The 21135-nt window shown below is 43.6% G+C and overlaps 1 long non-coding RNA gene across 1 annotated transcript in view; it reads left to right on the top strand.

Annotated features, from left to right (window-relative positions):
- LOC113622810 (uncharacterized) overlaps positions 1-21135 on the top strand; it is a 53820-nt gene that overhangs the window by 13668 nt on the left and 19017 nt on the right. Inside the window, exons 3-7 of the long non-coding RNA XR_003433667.1 lie at positions 3541-4045; positions 14138-14216; positions 14318-15505; positions 15884-16053; positions 17978-18186. This is a non-coding gene — a long non-coding RNA (uncharacterized LOC113622810). The remainder of the gene's footprint in view (positions 1-3540; positions 4046-14137; positions 14217-14317; positions 15506-15883; positions 16054-17977; positions 18187-21135) is intronic.

Consider the following 21135-nt stretch of genomic DNA (forward strand, 5'->3'; position numbering starts at 1 on the left):
TGTGTGTGTGTGTGTGTGTGTGTGTGTGTGTGTGTGTGTGTGTGTGTTAAGCAGGGTATAGACCATAAGGAGATAGTAGGAGATATTGTTCACAGAGGAGAAACAGAGCATGTACCCTTAACCCTGTTCTTCATCTGATGTCCGTGGTTCCCCATTCTATAACTTCCTTCATCAGAGTTTGCTTTTTAGGATCTTTGTATTTATAAACTATCCCTCCAACAAGCGATGTTAAACTGTTTTTAAAAAGTGAATGACTTCTGGTTTTATATTTTGGTTGTTGTGTTTGGCAACTAAACGGGAAATTCAGGGCAGGCCTGTCTCCTCAGAATGTATAACTAGGGGACTGGGCTTTCTTCCTTCAGGGAGACTCATGGTAGAGAGACGTTTTAACAATTGTTCATCTTAAAATGCACCTTAAAAATTTCAAGTAACTTGTACACACACACACACACACACACACACACACAAACACATTAATTTTACCAATGGGAAGGCAGATTTAAAGCAAAACTAGTGAGATCTTCTCATTCCTTCCAGAATGTGGTCCAAGATGAATACATTAAGTTTAGAGCTTGGGATTTACCTAATGGTTTTCAGAAGCCAACTCCATAGCTTTGATTAATGCTGCCTCATAATACCAATAATGTTGTACCCCAGTAAATCATTGGAACATTTTCCCTTGGTAATATATTAAAGCCATACATTACAGGCTACTGTGGCTCAGGTGATATATTGCTTGGGGGGAAAACACACCCAACTGCCTAAAGGCCGTGCTGTACACACTAGGGTGGAATTAAGCCTGGCTACCTTTTCATGGAATCTGTTTGCAGCATTGAGTGTGTTCAGAGAACTTTTGTTTCCTGCCCCCCCCACCCCTGTGCCCGACATTGAAGACATGCTCCTCAAATTTGCATTGGTTTTTTGTTTCAAAGGACCAAAACTCTGCTCAAGTGCAGATGCATGTGAAAAATGTTGAACCAGTTAAAAGTATGGATTTTATAGTCCTCAAAATTGGTGGGTTTGAATTACAGCTGTTTCATTCGATGGGCTACGTGGTCTTGAGTGAGTAAGTCATTTAGACTTTCTATGAAATGGGGAGTGTGTGTGTGCGTGTGTGTGTGTGTGTGTGTGTGCTGTCTACCTTGCAATGTCACCAAGAGGATGAGCTGAGATCCTGAGTGTAAGTGGACAGTCCAGTGCTGGGCACCTAGTCATTGAGCGGTAGCTGGTTTTGAATGTTCTAGCAGGGACCTCCTGACCAGCATTTCTATACCCTACTTGGAGCCTTCCCACAACAACTGCTTTATATTGAGCTGCTTTGAGTGACTAGGTTTATATAGGAGTTAAGGTTAATGATCCAGGTAATGGCCTTCCATTTGGAAATGGTATGGCAGAGTTGCAGGGCAGTGCGAAGTACCCTGTCCAGCAGGCTCCATCCTCCCTAGACTACCCTCCTTGCCAGGCAGTAATGACCAGCTTAGCTCTGCGATCTGCGCACAGCGTGGACAGGATCTCAGGGAGAGAGGAGGTAGTGGCCATCCTAGTTCTTGTCCTGTGTTTTGGCTTTTGGTGCTAGAGGTAAAAGAAAAAAAATGAAACTGAAGAGACAGCTTTTTTCACCAAGTTCAGGTAAAATAATTTGGTTTCAAGCATCTCAGATAATCTCTGCTAAACTTTGCTCGCAGCTGAGGCTGCACTGGTCTGATCTCACAATCAGCAAAACCCACAGTTACCTTTTAAAAAATGCCCCACTTGGGTTGTTATAGAAATCTACCTATGCCTCATGTGAACAACTTGTGGGGGGAAAATCATATTTATTGTACATGAAACATATCAATAATAACACAAATAAGGAATTCTTCTATAATTTCACCTGCCTGACACAGCTACCACTTTCATTTTCCTAGAATCCTCTCCAAGCTTTACCCTATGCATACATAATTTTATATAATTACATTATTGCATAATTAAAATCATTAATTTAGATTAATTTTATTAGATAAGTAATATATAAATATATATGTGCTGTAAAAATGTAAAACTAGAATTCTATAGAGCTAACAGGGAAAGTCTTTATTACCTCTCTCCAACCAGTTTTTGTTTTGTTATAATTTTGGGGTTTTTTTCAAAAATGACATCATCTACAAGTGTTGTCTGTGACTTCCTTTTATTCACTTAATATATCTTAGAATTTTCCTTGTTGGTACCTAGACCAACTGTTAGAGCCTTCCTTTTGTATTTAACATTTTTATAAACTTTTCTTCACGTTGCCAAATATTTTCAGAATTCTCATTATGAACAATGAGTGTGAGTGGAATTGAGACCCACATGGCTTATTTCTGGGACATGAAACAATCTAGCCACAAAAGCCTTTTCCCCAGATGAGCAGTGTTTATTCGATACTTAGTTGGTTGGTGAATCATGGAATGGCTCACTGGGAAGGCAGTGAGCCTATTCCCATTTTACAGATGAGGCAACTGAAACCCTTCCCCACGTTTTCCTGAATGGAACACAGCACATCTGAGGATGAGGACCATGTGCTAAGAAAGGGCCTGGGTCCCTTACGACTTCTTTGAGCAGTTCTGTCAGCTCTGGGTTGCCTGCCTCTGGACTTCGTATTACATGAGAGAAATAACCAGCTACTTGGTTTAGTCGCTATAGCAGGGTTTCTATCACATGCAGCCCAACACTTTCCTAACTGATACAGCTGTGTTCTCTCATTTGTTTATCCACTTACCATTTATTGATTTTGGTCATGTGCCCACAATGTACAGATTATGCACATAAGAATAATAGTTAGCATTTATAGAACACTTACCATGGACAATGCTTGTGTCATGACTTTCCCATGTCTTCTCATTTAGTATTCACAATAACACTCTAAAGTAGATATTATTTTGCTATTTTTACAAATGAAGAAACAAACTCAGAGAGATGAAATAACCCACTCAACAGCACTCATCTAGTAAGCTCCAAGCCTCTCATTTAACCGCAAGAAACTGCACCCCATTTATCCTTTAGGGAATAGGGACCCAACAGAATTTTTTGAGAAGCCAAACCATATGATTAAATAAATCTTTACACTGTGAAGTATGTATGGTTATTCCCATTTTCAAACGAGATCCAGAGAGATCAAATGACTTCAATGCAATTAATTCAGTTTGACAAGCATCCACTGGGCACTGGGTTCTGGAGACTTTCTCAGGTACTTGAGGCTACACAGCCAGATGAGGCAAAGCCTGGCTGAAGTGAACACTGCAAGGGAGGCAAGACTTTTCTGGAATTAAAGCAGTTGCAGAAGTTGTGCTTTCTCCGGCTGGCATCAATTACTGACTTTCTGTCAGCAGAATATTCCAGATGGGCTGGTTTCTATAAAATCCCTAGGGAGAATCCCAGGGCTTAGGTTCTGGGGGAAAGGAAGGGAGGAAATTGGCAAAAGAGACTGTTTGAAAGGGCCGTTTTTCAGTCTTCTCAAATCAGGTACAAAATAATGAACTTTCACAGAACACTTTCTGTTTGTTAATTGTTCATTTCTCCCAGGCACAGAGAGGAGAGTGAGAGAAAGGCAACCTTTGCCATGTGATTGGACTCAGATCTGTTTACCAGATCAAAGCCCGTGGGTAATGGAAACTTCAGAGGGGGAGAGGGTGGGCCCGGGGAGCAGTGCCCGCAGCAGCTACTTAGCTGAGTGCATCATTCTGTACGCTCTGGAGCCTGAACTGCATGGCTTGGAAATGCTAGCTCTCTTCAGACTTGTCACAGGAGGGTTCTGGGGCGCTGGAACTGCTCAGGGATGCTGGATGCTAGGAATGTTTATAGAGTGAAGCTGCTAGATCACGTTCCTCTCCTATTCTGTAGACATCTCTTGTTTCTTAAGGGAAAAGCAACAAGTTCTTGGTTCCCCTAACATGTGTGTAGCTAATTTTGAAACTATTAACATTTCCTGATGATAAACTTTTTTTTTTTTTTTTTAATAGCCAGCAGAAATGTATTTCTTCTAGTTCTGGAGGCTGGAAGTCTAAGATCAGGGTGCCGGCATAGTCAGGTAAGGTCCCTCTCCTGGTTGCAGAGTTCTCGTATCCTCACATGGTGGAAGGGGATGATAAACTTTCTGAAGGGCTCTCTGTATATCTAATGTCTTCCAGGGAAATATGGAACCTACACTGTTATGGACTGCATAATTCGTATGTTGAATCCTAATCCCCTCGGGGATGGTATTAGGAAATGGTGGGGTTTTGGGGAGGTGATTAGGGTTAGATTAGGACATGAAGTGGGGACCTTGTGATGGGATTAGAGCCCTTATAAAAAGAGGAGACAAGGAATCTCTGACTAAACCATACACTGTAATAGTTTTACTGAGAGCCATTTATAATTTAAAAAATTAACTATAAATGTAGAGCAAAAGGGAAGGAAGGATGTACCACAAACTGATATCCTGGTCATCTCCAACGAGGGAAGCGTGGTGGGAAGAGGGCCAGGAAGACTTTTACTTTAAATGTATTGTTTGGATTTTTCTTATAATGAGTCTGTACTAATGTGTTACTTCTATAATTAAAATATTTTTTTCTAAAAAGAATAAGTTCTTTACACAATACTTATTAGGAGTGGTTCTTGCATTTAGTTATTTCAAACTACGAGGATTCTCATTAATCCTTTAAAAGAACAACTCAGCATAATGCCAGGTCTTGAAGAGTAATGTTTTTAAATGACAAGATAGTTTAGGATTAGAATTCCCTTATAAATTGGAGGTTGTTTGCACTAGGAATGGACGGATAATACTTTGCAAACAGCGGTTGAATGATTTGTGATTGCTAAGTGCCCAGAGGATGAGCAGTCCCCAGTGCATGCTTGGTACTGTTATTAATGTATCTTTCATCTTTTGTGCACTCTGCAAATGTTAACTGGTTCACTCTCAAGAGTGATATGAATAAATTCTTACTGCAGTTGTAACCTGAGGTAGAGGGAGAGGTCAACGGGATTTTTTTACTATAATTTTTATGAGAGTTGATTTAACAGTGGATGGAATAGTCAGGGTCTGGGAGACAAGACTTCTGTTTAATCAGCAGCAGGATGACCTTTATGTTTTATGTCCAGGGTCTCTGCCTCTGGGCCACATTTGGGACACAGGCGTCACTGGTGAGGCTGGGGGTCCCTGTGCCTGGGGTCCTGCCTCCTTGGGCCCACCGTTGGTAAACTGTTTTAAAACACTCTTTCCCTTTCAACTTGAGGTTTTTACTTTCTGTTAACTTTCTCTGTTTCCTCCGAAAACCTGAGAAAGGTACTGTGGCAGCTGTGTTATTTCTAGGTATAGTAACTTGTGGCAAAAATGGCCCTTTGTGGTGAATTGTATCTGCCCTGGGGGAACTAAGAACCTGAGGGGAAGCATAGCTTTGGGCTTACCTGAAAGCAGTGACTCTTGAAACTGGGCAAGTCCCTTGAGGGCACTGGGCAGCTATGCCTGTTTAAGATATTGGCTCCTGTACAGCACGAGGGTCTAGATGGGGGCGGGGATCCCACACCTACCTCATGTGGTCTCATTCTCTTGTACTGGAACCCTGGGAAGCCGAAGAAAAGAGCCCGTGATGGCTATGTGGGTTGCTGCATGGATCACTCCTGGGGAAAAGGAACACTGCTGCTGCCCTGCTGGCAGGATTTCCTGTCTTATATATCCCGAATCCAAGTGTGGTTGACTGTGGTCTTATGCACGTGGATACTGCGTTGAGTCTAAGAAGCTGCCTGCCCGGGTAGGTTTTTCAGATCCACTCTGCAGCCATTTCCTGAGGTCTCGTGCCTCTCAGGAGGTTGTTAGGCATCCAGTCCACAGCCACTTCAACTTCCTGTAAAATCCACTGACCTCTCCCCTTCTCAGACCATTGGGAACCTCTTATTCTGAATCTCCCCTTGAAGCCTTTTTGATATTCCCATTTTCCTTCCTACTCTTAACACTATCTCTTTGGCAAGTATAGTCCTTTAAATAAGACTGGAAGAGCCATTGCTTTCAATCATCTTTGCCTTCTGCCCTGCAAATATTGCTAAGAAAAGGAAATACAAAAGACCACCTGTTAGGAATGGTGGGCAGGTGATGGAAGATAAAACTCTAATATGTGAAAAAGTCATGCTACCACACCTGTTAATATTAATAATAAAAACTCTTTCTATTATATAGGGCTTGGTTATTTGCAAAGGGTTTCCACAGCCAGTGTCTCATTTCAGCCTGACAATATTATAAGGGAAGCAGGCAGTGGCAAGCCCTGGGAAGGAAGAGGGAAGACTTGCTTTGTAACATCTGCCTATTTCCATGGTGTAAATGCTCACACCGTGGCCAGTTCCAAACTACCAATGACTTAACAAGTCTGAATTTTTGGATATTTAACAGTCAGCTTGGGAGAGTTGATGCAATCTGGCTCCAGGATACCACTGGAGTCAAGACACGTATAATCACCCTAATTTAAACGTGAGCAAAGCAAAGCTCAGAATTTTTGTCCAGGGTCACAGAGATAGTAAGAAGCAAAGCTAGGAACTTGAACTCACGTCTGCTATTCTGTTCCTTTTTCTTGCTGAATCAAGTCTGTCCTTCATGGTGTTGGAATAGTAAAAAACTGAGTCTATTTACCACTTGTGAGAAATACTTAAAAATCCCTTCAAATGTCTGCTTTATCATCAGTCTTACTTCCCTCCCTCACCAACCCCCTTTAAGGAAAAATTCTATCAGTGTACAGAATCCTACCCCTCCCCACTCATCTGGAACCACACTCCACCAACTGATTCCTCTGTCTTACATCTTTGAATCATCTCTTCCTCCCTCTTCCCTCACCTATAACTCCTTTTGCAATTTCTCTAATCCAAGACTGATGCCCTGCCTCTGACTCGCTCACCGTCTACTTCTGATGATCATGCTTCTTTTTTTTTTTAATATATTTATTTATTTATTTTTGGCTGCGTTGGGTCTTCGTTGCTGCGTGCGAGCTTTCTCTAGTTGTGTCGAGCGAGGGCTACTCTTCTTTGTGGTGCGCGGGCTTCTCATTGCGGTGGCTTCTCCTGTTGCGGAGCACGGGCTCCAGGTGCTCAGGCCTCAGCAGTTGTGGTGCATGGGCTCAGTAGTTGTGGCTCGCAGGCTCCAGAGCGCAGGCTCAGTAGTTGTGGCGCAAGGGCTTAATTACTCCGCGGCATGTGGGATCTTCCCAGACCAGGGCTCGAACTCGTGTCCCCTGCATTGGCAGGCGGATTCTTAACCACTGCGCCTCCAGGGAAGTCCCTGATGATCATGCTTCTTGACAAAGTCAGACTTATTTCAGCACTTCCACTCCTGCCTTAGGTCACTGTCATTTGACTTGCACCCCCAAAGTACCCAAATCTCCCCTCCCAAGTCCCCGCTTTATCTCGGTTGTTCTCTAGTTTATCCTTCTTTTGCACTTGATACTCTAACGATATTCTCAAAACGCATTTCTCACTTGGTTTTCCTGCTTGGTCAGCCTCCACAGTTTCTCATTACATCGTTCTGAGTGATCCTCCTCTTGGGAAAGGGAGCCTCATGAGCATCTGGACAGAGCCTGGAGCTAATGCTTGATTATTCAGTCACTGACTCTGGCACCCTCTCTCTTCCATTTCTCTCTACTGTTTACATCCAACCTGACACTTGGCAGAGCTACCTGGCTGCCTTTGGAACCATCACATTTATTTCACTTTATCTGCCCCATGGCTCTGTGAAGATGATGCACCCACTAGACAGCATGTATCCAGATGGTATATGAAAGGAATACAGCAGAATAGCCTGTGTTTCTAGGAGAGATCCAGAATAGGGAGACCTGATGGAACTGGCCCCTTGACCCACGCCTCTGAGTCTTATGGTCCCTGACTTTACTATTCTCATATACTTCTCTTGAGTCCTTTAGATTTCCACAGTTTAGCCTGTTGGAAAGAATGTAGACTTTGAGGTGAGAAGGATCTGGACCTGAATTCTGGTTCTGTCACTTACTAGCACTGTGGCTTTGGGCATGCCCTGTAACCCTTCTAAGTCTGCGTTGTCATCTGAAAAAGCTAAGACCCTGTTTGTAAGGAGAATGTGAGCTGTGAATAGCATATGAAAAGGGTCTAGCATGGCTGTCCCTCAACAAATGACAGGTCATTATCACTGTCCTTCTAACCAGGTTTGTGTTTGGTGTCTCCCCACAGACTCTCTCAATCCTGGCCACTCACCCCTTCTGGCTTGATCCACTTTGCTTCTATCTGGAGCACCTGTCCCACAGATGGCATTCCTATCCAGACCCTGGCCTTTGTCTCTTTGACCTCTACTTTATTCCCAAATTGAAGACATATAGGAAAGAAGTTTTCACTCTATTTTAGCCCAGCTAGCTTTGCCAATTTCCTAGGTTCTCCTTTGCCTGGTTTATGACATAGTAGGGCCACATTTTGGTGTGGAATTTCTAAATAATTTAATGTAAACTGGAATGCTTTTTAGGTGAGGTTTAATATGTGTGCAGGTCTACATTTGTCCAAGTTGGCTGGCTGTTTCTTTGATTGTTTATTTGTCCTTTGAGATCTGTGAAAAACGATCACTTCTTGGTTTGGAAAGAAATGCCTATCTCTTTTGTGCTCCAAACCAGTGAGTTTCTGAAAGCTGATTATGTTTAGCTCAAAGAATATTTTTGTATTGTTTTGTTTAAAAACACATTTCCCAATGCTGAGTACTGAAAAGACACTTTCTCACTAACTTCTGTTTGGGGGATGAATTAACAAATATAGAATTTCTGCCCTAAATATGATATCATCTGTAGTTTTGCTTGTTTGTGCATTTGTTTATACTGGTACCCTACTTATGACTAGAAAATTGTGAAGATACTTAAATCAGATAATTATCATGTATTTCTGAAAGGATTGAAAAGATTAAAAATCTTTTAAATTATTATTTGAAGAATAACATATACTCAAATTCAGTCTAGAATCCTTAAGATATAACACTATTAGCATAACCTTTTAGATGACTTTTTGTGCATGTACTAGCAAATGTATGTGTGAAAAAATATATGTGTATGTGTATGTATACGTGCTTGTGTGTGTGTGTATTCACATAATGCTTTGCAACTTGCTTTTCTCACTTACAATGGACTGTTCTTTCTTTCTTTTTTTAATTTTATTTTAGTTTTTGTTGTTTGTTTGTTTTGTTATTTCTTTCTGTATCTGTAAAAATTTTGGCTTCTTTATTTTTTAATCATATGTATGATAATGCTATTAAACAGAGGTACAGTTTTAAGTCAACTCATCATTCTCATTCCTTACAACCACAGAACTTCTGGTTCTTATAAGATTTAACTGAATAGTACCTAATTTTTTAAATAGACAGCTCTTCCTACCTGATAATTTATGAATAAATAATTCATTAGTAACTGGGGACTACCACAAACCTAGATTTCCTAGGAAAGAGGGGGCTTATTGAATTAGGAGGATTTGTATACCTAAGCAGAAACAGCATGACATAGAAGAGAAAACACTGCACTACAAGCCAAAGATCTTTGGTTCTAGTTCTGATTTTTTTCTGTTGAACAAAGCACAAGTATCACTGGGCTTCAGTAGTGTCATTAAGATGAGGATATTAATATCTACCTGCTTAACTCAAAAGGTTCTTGTGAGGGTTCATAAGATAAAATATATGTAAGCACTTTAAAATCTATCATTTTTGCTAATAAGTGTTATTTAATGATTTCAGTGAGTTTGAGCAATTGAGAATAAGTTGGTAGCTTACACTAATGTAGAGATCTCTAATTATACCAGGTCTGGGAGATTTGATGGGCACAAATTCTTTGCTATATCTTCTATTGAGAGGTGATGTCTACTTCTCTTCACCTTGAATTTTGACCCATAGAATGCAGCAGAAGTAGTGTTCTTTGACTCCCAAGGCTAGATCCTAAGAAGCCTTATAGCTTATGCCTTGGTCTCCTGGAACATTTACTCTAGGTGAATCCAACCAGCATGTAAAAGAAGGACCAAGTAATCTGAAATCACCATGCTGTGAGGAAGCCTAAGCTATTAGCCACAATGGAGAGGGCATGAAGAGAGAGACACCTGTCCAGTCCCAGCTGTTCCAGCCTTCCCAGCTTGGGTTCCAGACATGTGAATGAAGAAGCCGTCTTGGATATTCCAGCATTAGCAGACATGACATGGTGAAGAGCCATCTTGGATATTCTAATACGTATACAAAGTACTTATACTCAGTATATACAAAAAATTCTTATAACTTAATGATAATAAGACAAAGGGTCAAATTTCTCTCCGCCAACCCCCTTGAGACTAGGGTGCAGACACTTGGTCACTTAGCGATCAGATGCACCTTCTCAAGTCGTTAAATCCTGAACTGGTGATGTGAACATACAGAACCATTTAAAGTTCATGCTGGTGGCATCCAGAGTCCAGAGGCTGGTGACTGGGGCTGCAGAGCCAGCAGGGGTAACCTCAGAATCTGTTCCAGTGATGATGTGGCTTTGACTTGGGGTCCTACTGGCCACCTTGAGTTATGGCCATTTTCCTAGGCCGATTCTCCAGCCTTCTAAATTATCCTGTGCGTCACCAGATACCTTTCCAATAAGTTCCTTTTCTGAGGTCAGTTTCTATAGTTCGTAATCAAGAACTCTCACTAATTCAACAGAAAAACCTTCTTGGGATATCAGTGAGAGAAGATCATATATGCAGCTTCCTTCCCAACTCAGCAATCTGTCTTTTTATAGGAACTTTCCTAATATTCTTTTTGTGTTATCTAACCAAAGGACTGGAATGCGAAGTCTCTGTGGGTATCAGCCTGTCTGTAGGAATTTTTTCCATTTAGTGTTGTTGAGTTTTTCTCACCGTGGAAAATTAAAAGAGAAGCCATTCTGACACTTTTGGTGTTCAAGTTTAAAGTACATTTTGTCTCAGAATGTAAAAAAAACCCCTCAAAAAACCTTGTTTTGGTCAAATCCATCTGGCCAGAGGAGTGTCTTGCTTTATTAATTTTTCCCATGTTCCCAGAATAAGATGCAGCAATTGAACATCAGTTCAGGCTCCCTCACAACTCTTACTGAATTTTAAAAAGAAATAAGTCGGGCTTCCCTGGTGGTGCAGTGGTTAAGAATCCGCCTGCCAATGCAGGGGACACTGGTTTGATCCCTGGTCCGGGAAGATCCCACATGCCATGGAGCAACTAAGCCCGTGCACCACAACTACTAAGCCTGCATTCTAGAGCCCGTGAGCCACAACTACTGAGCCCACATGCCACAACTACTGAAGCCTGTGCGCCTAGAGCCTGTGCTCCGCAACAAGAGAAGCCACTGCAAAGCCTGCGCACTACAATGAAGAGTAGCCCCTGCTCACCACAACAGAGAAAGCCTGTGTGCAGCAACGAAGACCCAACGCAGCCAAAAATAAAATAAATTTACAAAAAACCAAACCAGAAAAAAAAAAAAACACTTAAAAATAGAAAAAGTCAATGAGAAATAAGCTTTCTGCTTTAAAGGTGAAGTCTCAGAGAAGAGGAATGAATGAAAAGTTAGAAGAGGGGGCTATAACAGGGGTGGAGAGAAGATAGGGACACTAAAAAGATGTGAACTCTGGACACAGACCCAGGCTGCCTCTGTTACCATCACGTTCATATTCTTCAGGTAGTGCCCTGAGACCCAGCTCTACTGCTCCAAACCGCCCGGGAACCGGTGAGACGCAGGTGGCCAGCTCAGTTGGTCATGGTCCGGGAGCCCTAACTGATATGCTTTCATCACGCCCTCCCAGAAGGAGGAGTGCCCAGACCACAGAGTCTCCAAGCTCGCCCCAGAGAAGGGAGAATAGTGAATGGGCACTGGCTGTGGCTCCCTTTGGGTACAACACCCAAAGTTGCCTCCTTAACTTCTCTCTAATAAAAATCATCATGTAGGGACTTCTTTGGTGGTCCGGTGGGTAAGACTCTGCGCTCCCAATGCAGGGGGCCCGGGTTCGATTCCTGGTCAGGGAACTAGATCCCACACGCATGCCGCAAATAAGAGTCCGCATGTCGCAACTAAGGCCCGGCACAGCCAAAATAAAGAAATAATAAATATTTTTAAAAAAGAAGTAACATTAAAAAAATCATCATGTTATATCTAATATATATTTTAAAACATGGGAAACATACACATAAGGGAAGAAGCACAGTGATAAAATGGAGACCCTCAATCCCACTACCTAAATTAAGAACTAGATAGTACAAGTATGAATATTTACCCTTTCCTTTCTTTTTAAAATTCCTAAAGTGGAGTTCTTAATTCTGTCAAAACACATACATAGACTAACAGACTATAAATAAACCATAAACCAGCATCCTTGATAGGTGGATATCCAGCCTTTAATTACATACTTCCCATGACAGGCTATTCACTGCCTCATAATGCAAGTTACTCTGTTATTGAGCAACCCCCTTTCAGAAGAGCCTTCCTTATATTGAACTGAAATCTGCATCCTGTAACTTCCATCCATTTTAAAAGGTAGAATTTTAGTTTTCCTTCAAGTAAAAGGGAGTAGGCAGTCTAGAGCTGGTACTTTTCTGCTCTGCTATTTTTAGTGCACGGTTTCATGGTTCAAGATGGCCACTGAGTTCAAACCACCATCAGAGTTCCAGACAGAAAACCCAAAAAGGGAGAGAGGGTGCATGCCAACAACCTTTCTTCTTTTAAGAAGATTTTCTGTAAATCGTAGTCAACAATGCTCGCTTACCTGTCATTGGACAGAGCTAAGTCACGGGGCCATCCTTGGCTATAAGGCAAACTGGGAAATGTAGTCTTTTAGCTAGAACATTACCATCCTAAATAAAAGTAGGTTTCTGACACCAAGAAAGAAGAGAAGAATGGATATAAGACAGGCAACTTGCAGTCCCCACTACACGAGTGAATCAAGCAGTAGGCAGTGCAGAGCGTATAGACATAGTGTAGAGTCAGTGTTCTCCAGAGAAAAGAACCAATAGGATTCATTTTAAGGAATTGGCCCATTTGACTGTGGAAGAGGACAAGTCTGAAATCTGCATGGAGGCCCAGCTGGAGATCCAGGGAGGAGCTGTTTGACTGTGGAAGAGGACAAGTCTGAAATCTGCACGGAGGCCCAGCTGGAGATCCAGGGAGGAGCTGATGTTGCAGCTTGAGTCCAAAGACAGTCTGCTGGCAGAATCCTTTTTTCTTGGGGGACCTCAGTCTCCTCTCCTAAGGCTTCATCTAATTGGATGAGACCCACCCACATTATGGAGGCTAGTCTGCCTTACTCAAAGTCTACTGGGTTAAATGTTAATCACATCTAAAAAATGCCTTGACAGCAACCTCTAGACTGGTGTTTGACTGAGTGCCGTGACCCAGCGAGATTGATACACAAAGTCAGCCATTACACATGGTCACAGATACAAGCAGATATCAAGCAGGCTGCTCTGTGCCTCTGTTTCTAATGGATTGAAGTGGATGTGAAGTTCAGTGGATTCGCCAGCCCTGGAGGAACTTGCCAGGTCAGAAGAGCCCAGAGCCTTGGCTTGTTGCCTTTTGCATCTTTTCAGGCTCGGGGGTGGGAGGAATGCTTTGACACTCTGGGGTCACCTTGTCACCAGGGATTGGAGTCTCTGTGTTAGTCACAAAACGTAGTTACTTCCATGTTTTATTTCTTACTGAGTCCTAAGGCCTAAGCTCACTCTCAGCGCTACAGGCCTAGTTGGGGCCCACTGAGAGTCACGAGTGGGTTCTGTCAGCTCTCTCACCTAGAACTCTCCCAGCATGGGGCTCAGCACAGGCCAGGGCTCAACAAAGCTCTACAAAGGCCTCATTCTCATTCCTTACAAATATCTGATTGTCACTCTCATGTCTTCTCATAAGTATTTCTTCTCCTACACATACCTGGTTTCGGTCTTAGCACTTTGTAACCCTAAATGTACATTGTCGTATTGGCGGGTGCGGGGTGGTGGTGATGGGGGCATGGGAAATGGGATGGATTAGTGCATTTTCTCATTGTAACAGATGTTGGTGCGCAATGCTAAATGCAGACTTTAAACAGTGGCATTTTATGTTTAAGTTGAATAATAAAAGCAGTTTGCTTATATGCACTTAAATAACTCTTGATAGAGGAAAGAAATCCTGTGTTCACGGGGGGCATTTCTTTTGTGGGTGTGCAGCTCCCTCCCATTTCTGATCCGATGAGGCCTGATCTGGTGACAGCTCATTTTGCAGACAACACAACTGGAGAAAAGCCAGGTCAGAGGAAAGGAGGGGGGAGGGTGGACTTGGTATTTATTATTTGGTGATACTCTGTAGCTAAATGGTAGCTTTACTATGCTTTCCCCCAAATCTTCCAGGTATGAAGTCCAGGTAGAGTCGATGGGATAGAGGTAGAAAGAGATCACTATGACGTACTTGCAATTATGTCTGGTGACTTCTCCTTGCATTCTTACATAAGCCAGATAAGTATGTCTTTATTAATGGAGAGGGGTAGTGGCAAGGGGTGGGATGGAGGAATGCATTTCACAACTTTATATATATATATATGTCTTCAATTTGAAACTTCCCTTGGTTTCCATAGCCCAGCTGCAGAAGGCCACCCAATTAGTTAAAAAGAAAAAAGGTTTGAGATCATGGCTGGGTTACTTCATGTGGACTAAAATAGAGGAAATGGCTACAGTTGCTTTGCCAGAGATGTCCAACCCTGCATTAGACTAAAAAGGCAACTTACAGCATCGGACAACTTAAAAAGATGTAATAAGGGAACTGCCTACTTTCCACATCTGTTAAGAACATCTGGCTCTGGCCTGAGCCCTGGTAACTTTGACAGTTAGTTGGTGGCCCACAGATTGAAAAAGAGGCAAACCCTCAACCTGTCAGCCTCGTCTGTGGAATTTCCTGGTGGCATAACTACCAAGCTCAAGGGCGAAAAGCAGCTGGGGCATTTGTGCAGCTGCCCACATTGCCTGTGCTGAGCTTACTTCCTGACGGCGGATTTAAAAGAGAGGGGCTTTTGAAGACTCAGGTGCTGGCCTCAGAAAGCAGTACCTCTGCACCCTGCCCCAGAGGGCCCTTCACCATGAGCATCTTGGGGGGCGTCTAGGAGGCTTAATCCCTCAATTACTGCTCTCTTTCTTTTGTGGTACTGGGTTGTTGACGAGATGTGCCCTGTGGCAGGTTGCATTTTCCAAAGATGGTTGTGACGACATCCCTCATCCCACGTGCTCGTCTGCAGTGCTACTGTCAAGAGGCAGAGGCTTCTGTCCCTGCCCTTGAATGGAACCGGCCACAGTGACATGCTTGCATCCAATAATGTGGCATGGAGGTGGTGACTTCTGAGGTTAGGCCAGGAAAGCCATGCAGCTTCCTCCAGGTTTTCTCACAAGACTTGCTTTCTGGACATCCCTCCTGAGGTGCTCTATCCTAGAGCTGGTCGCCATGCTGTGGGAAACCCAAGTCACATGGAAAGGCCACACACGTGTGCTCCTGTTGACAGTGCCAGTGGAGGCTGGCCTTTGAGTCATTTCAGCCTTGGTACCAGACATGTGAGTAATGAAGCCTCCAGATGAGTCCAGCTCCCACATGGGTTTTGTAGCTGAGGCCCCAGGCATCACGAAACGGAGACAATTCATCCCTGCTCTGCCCTGTCCTAATTCCTTGACCCACAGCATCTGTGAGCACAATAAAATGGCTGTTTTAGTCCGCTAGGTTTGGGGTGGTTTGTTACACAGCAAAGATAATCAAGCATGTCCATAAGGGACACTTTTGGAGGAATCTGAATGCTGTTAATCAGCACATGCCATTCTCTCTACTTCCATCCCCCTGCCCCACCCCAGGATCCTTCTAGGTGTGCCCAGCACTATATTACACAATGTGCACTTGGTAAGAGACGTACAGGGCTACCGCTTGCCCCTCCTCTGTAGGTACTGGAGAAAGATGCCCATTCCTCTGGGACAGTGCAGTCCTGCCCCACAGCACACAGCCTCGCAGGCGAAGTGCAGGCTCCTTTCATCCCCCTCCTGAACCTGGTCAGATATCTTCGGCAGCTTACACACTGCACAGTTGCACACAGCGGCCCTGGAGAAGTGTAAAAGTAAGTCTCTCCTTAAGGAATTTACATTCTTATTGATGCAAAATATGTGTACTTTATAATAGGAAAGTGTCAAATGCTAAATCATGTGCTAACACTGATTTTAGAAAGAGTTTTGTAAAAATAAGAAAAAACATGGAGTTGTAGAAAAAGCACTGAACTTTTAAATAGGAGCTCTGGGTAGAAGAGCTGGGCGTGAGTCGTGTTCTGCTGCGGACTGGCATCGCCTTGCTTGGTGCCTGGGTTCTTTGAACTGTGGTGTCTTTCACCTGGGGAGTAAGAAGTTGCTCTAATTTGTGACGGTCAAACATTCCCACTGAGATATCCTTATGGCAGCGTGGGGTCTGAGGGTGTGGCAGTCAGAATTGGCTGCCCAAAGCTGGACTCAAAAACTGTACGCACATTTTATTTATTCATAAGCCGCAGTTTTCAGGGGGAAAAAAATTCACCTGAGTAGAAAAGTCTTCCCCAACCACCATATTTAAAATAACACAGCTAGGGCTTCCCTGGTGGCGCAGTGGTTGAGAGTCCGCCTGCCGATGCAGGGGACACGGGTTTGTGCCCTGGTCCGGGAAGATCCCACATGCCGCGGAGCGGCTGGGCCCGTGAGCCATGGCCGCTGAGCCTGCGCGTCCGGAGCCTGTGCTCCGCAACGGGAGAGGCCACAACAGTGAGAGGCCCGCGTACGGCAAAAAAAAAAACCACAAAAAACAACACAGCTCCTTCGCCCCTACCATTCTCCCTCTGTAGTGGATTAGAGATGGCCACAAGTTCTTTGATCCTCCTCCTGTGGAGAGACAGGGTCTCTGTCCACTTACATGTAGGCGGGTTCGGCGGTTGCTTTGAGCAACAGAATATGGCAGATGTGGTGCTGGGACAGTTTCCAGGCCCAGGCCTTAGGAGACTGGCAGTTTCCACTTCCTGCCTCTTAGAACAGTTTCTCTGGGAGTCCTGGATTTGATTACCTGAGACCGCCCTGCTGAAGTGGCGATGTATAGGCACTTCAATCAACAGTTCCAGCTGAGCCCAGGCTTCTGGGCATCCCCCTGGAGGCCCCAGACACATGAGCGAGGCCATCTTGGACCCTCAAGACTAGTCCATCTGCCAGCTGCTGTCACTGACTAGAAGGACTCCCCATCTGAGCCCTGTGGGAATGTCGGGCCCACAAAATTATGCGATATTATAGAACAGTTCTTATTCCAAACCACTAAGTCTTTCTTTAAAAAAAGATTTATTTATTATTTATTTTATTTATTTTTGGCTGAGTCGGGTCTTAGTTGCAGCACGCGGGATCTTTGTTGAGGCATGCGGGATGTTTCTCTGCGTTGTGGCTTGTGGGTTTTCTCTCTCTAGTTGTAGCACACGGGGTCCAGGGTGTGTGGGCTCTGTAGTTGTGGTGCTCAGGCTCCAGGGCACGTGGGCTCTGTAGTTTGCGGCACGTGGGCTCTCTCATTGAGGCGCGTGAGCTCAGTAGTTGAGGCGCCGCTGGCCTAGTTGCCCCACGGCATGTGAGATCTTAGTTCCCTGACTGGGGATCGAACCCACGTCTCCTGCATTATAAGGCAGATTCTTTACCACTAGACCACCAGGGAAGTCCCCCAAACCACTAAATTTTGAGGTGGTTTGTTCCACAGCAATAGGTAACTGGAACACCAACCCTCAACTGGCTTTATTTTCTTCACTGCCAGTGGTGTCCTGGATCTGGCTCATACTGGCTCGTGAGAGCAGGTGGTTAAATTTTCAGGAATTCTGTGAGCCAGTTATTAAACAAAGCCATTATTAAAAATTAAATAATTCGACTTACAATGAAATGAATTATATTAAAAACAAGAGTAATATATCCTCAAAACTCATAACTTCCTAGTTCTTTTACTATGTGTTACTCTCATCTGTGCTCTGAGGTTGTTTATGTCCCTTGTGTCTGTAGGTGGTGGGACTACTCTGCAAGAGTGCATTACAGCTCATCTCCTCCCAGCTTCATGGTCAGGGATATCACACTGGGAGCTTGAAAGTGACTGTGGTGAAGGTATTTACACCATGGAAATCATCGAATACCTTCCGGAAAGCTGGTCATTAAATATGTTACCAGACACCATTACCACTGGTCACTGCACTTACAACCAGCTGATACGTTAGGTATTTACTGAGTATTTCCTTATCGTTTTCCCCGTCAGTGGAATGTAAGCATGAGGAGCTTTGTCTTTTTTGTTCACTGTCATCTCCCCAGAATCTAGGAAAGTATCAAGCACAGAGGAGGTGTTCAATAAATATTTTTGCATGAGAGCATTCTGCTCTGTAACATATGTGTAGTGAAATTCATAGGTCGTTTGCCACATCCTCTTCTCTGGACTACTGGCTTCACCCTCAGCAGCTGTGAGACTTTGCCGTGCTGGCCACAGGTACGTGGTTCAAGCTGAACCAGTAAGCATCCCTAAACTACACATTTGGAGTTAAGTGAGGGAACCCAAGATGATAGTGGGTGTGTGACGAGGACGGAGTGAGAGCACAAGCCAGCAATTGGAGTGGCTGGTACTTTGAAACTTGCAAGCTTGCAAGCTATTGGTGCCCATTTCCTGTTCATCATGGGGACTGAGTAGCAAAGAAAGCTCTTCTTCCAAGAAGATGAAGTCATTTCTCAGAGTGATCCAGTTATGAGTGTCAGCCACTCCCGAGGCCTCATGTATTCTCGACCTTGGGGTCTCCCTGTATCCTTGATTTCTGTTACTTGTAACCCCAAATGTCCTAACAAACACAACCTCCATGTTTGTTTTAATATAATCTTTTAAATTACTTATCATTAGGGGGGAAAAAAAGAAAACAGCAGTGGGCCTCTATGGTTCCCTTTGGTAATTTTGGAAGGATGAGTCATGTTTAGTCTATACAATCTGAAAACACATATGTGAGGTTTGGCTCCCAGCAATTTGTCTCCTCTTCTAAGAGTCACAATATGTTGAAAATTAGGTTAAAATATAATTGTGGGTTGAAATAGCAACCTGTTTCATCAGTTTACAATGTGTGTTAGGGCCATGACTAAGGAAAAGATACTAGGAATTGACATGTGTGCAGGTCCACATTGGAGGGAGTTTCACTTAACTATTTCTTATTATATGGTCAGTTTTGGGGAGAGGGAAAGTATGATTTGAGACAGTCTCTTTTACTATGTCAAAGAAATCCTGGTCAAAGGACTCTTTCATGAACAAAGAGGATTCACGATGTTTATCTTGCCACTTACCCTGAAATTTTTATCACAGGTAAATGAACTGAAGATTTTCTATGACTTATATTCCTCACAATCAACACGTTATGGCTTTTCAGATTTCATTTTCCTCACAACAGCCTTCTTCTGTGCAGGGAACACGTTTGCAATCTGGCCTTCCACTTGACCTTGGAGAGTGGTTAGTCTCGACGTTTGCAAGTAAGCCCACTTTGGGAGACACTTTCATGGTTAGGTTGAATACTGAATTAACTCACCCTATCTGGGTTTTTCCTCTTTGTTTTGATGGTATTTTTTTTTTCATGAGGAAACAAAACAGATCAATTCTGAATTTGTATTCTGGTGATACCTTTTCTTGGTTATGCCAGCCTATGTTTGCAATAGGAGGGTTTTCAAAGCTACTTCGCATTTCATCACCATTCTGTCTAAACTGACTAGTACCCAAACTATTGTCTTGTTGTTGTTGCCTATTTGTTAGATTATTTAAATTTATATTTCATACCTCACTGAAGTCAGAGAAAAAAGAAGAGCGCTTTGAGTTGAGCCCCTGCTGGTGAGTTCAGGGGCAGCACCCCTTTGCCCAGGCCACCTGCCCAGCCCTTTTTTTCTCCTTTGACTTAAAACAGATTTGGCTGCAACAAAGGGAGTGGATTTTTCTTCGCACAAGCTGTACCTTTCAGCGTCATTCTGAAACCCACTCGAAGGAAGCTTTGAGCTACTCCTCACTTACTTTATTTGCTTTTCCTTGTGCTGTTGTGAGTCAAGACTCCTCTCTTTTTAGTTGCCAAAAGCTCTGCTGCTTTTCCTTCGAAATCTACACAATTATTTTAAAATATTTCAAAATACTTTTTTTTTTTTTTTTTTTGCGCTATGCAGGCCTCTCACTGTTGTGGCCTCTCCCTTTGCGGAGCACAGGCTCCAGATGTGCAGGCTCAGCGGCCATGACTCATGGACCCAGCCGCTCCACGGCATGTGGGACCTTCCCGGACCGGGGCACGAACCTGTGTCCCCTGCATCGGCAGGCGGACTCTCAACCACTGCACCACCAGGGAAGCCCTTTTTTTAAAATTTATTTATTTATTTTTTGTATGCATTGGGTCTTTGTTGCTGCACGCGGGTTTCTCTATTTGCGACAAGAGGGGGCTGCTCTTAGTTGCGGTGCACAGGCTTCTTATTGCGGTGGCTTCTCTTGTTGTGGAACATGGGCTCTAGGTACACGGGCTTCAGTAGTTGTGGCACTGAGGCTCAGTAGTTGTGGCACTGAGGCTCAGTAGTTGTGGCACTCAGGCTCAGTAGTTGTAGCTCATGGGCTTAGTTGCTCCGCAGCATGTGGGATCTTCCCGGACCAGGGATTGAACCCATGTCCCCTGCATTGGCAGGTGGATTCCCAACCACTGCGCCACCAGGGAAGCCCAATACTTTTGTTTTAATTGGGGTATAGTTGCTTTACAATGTTGTGTTAGTTTCTGTTGTACAACACAGTGAATCAGCTATACATATACATATATCCCCTCCCTCTTATACCTCTCCCCCTCCATCCCATCCATCTAGGTCACCACAGGGCACTGAGCTGAGCTCCCTGTGCTATACAGCAGGTTCCCACTAGCTCTCTGTTTTACGCATGGCAGCGCAGACACGTCAATCCCAGTCTCCCAGTTCATCCCACCACCCCCAAACACACAACCAAGTATAGAGAGTGACATAACAAATACCTGCCTCACTACATAGATCTAACAAATATTTACATGTTGCCTTAATTGCTTTAGGTCCTTTTTCTTACGGAAATTCAGTATTACAAATGGAAAGAAAGCTCCTTTCGTAGCCTCCTCTTTCCAACGCCTCTCCCTTCCTCATGTCTGGTTTAAAAATGT

This window comes from Aethalodelphis obliquidens, unplaced genomic scaffold (assembly GCF_003676395.1).
Source record: "Aethalodelphis obliquidens isolate GAN/ISIS:26980383/991018 unplaced genomic scaffold, ASM367639v1 scaffold10, whole genome shotgun sequence".
Taxonomy (NCBI): domain Eukaryota; kingdom Metazoa; phylum Chordata; class Mammalia; order Artiodactyla; family Delphinidae; genus Aethalodelphis; species Aethalodelphis obliquidens.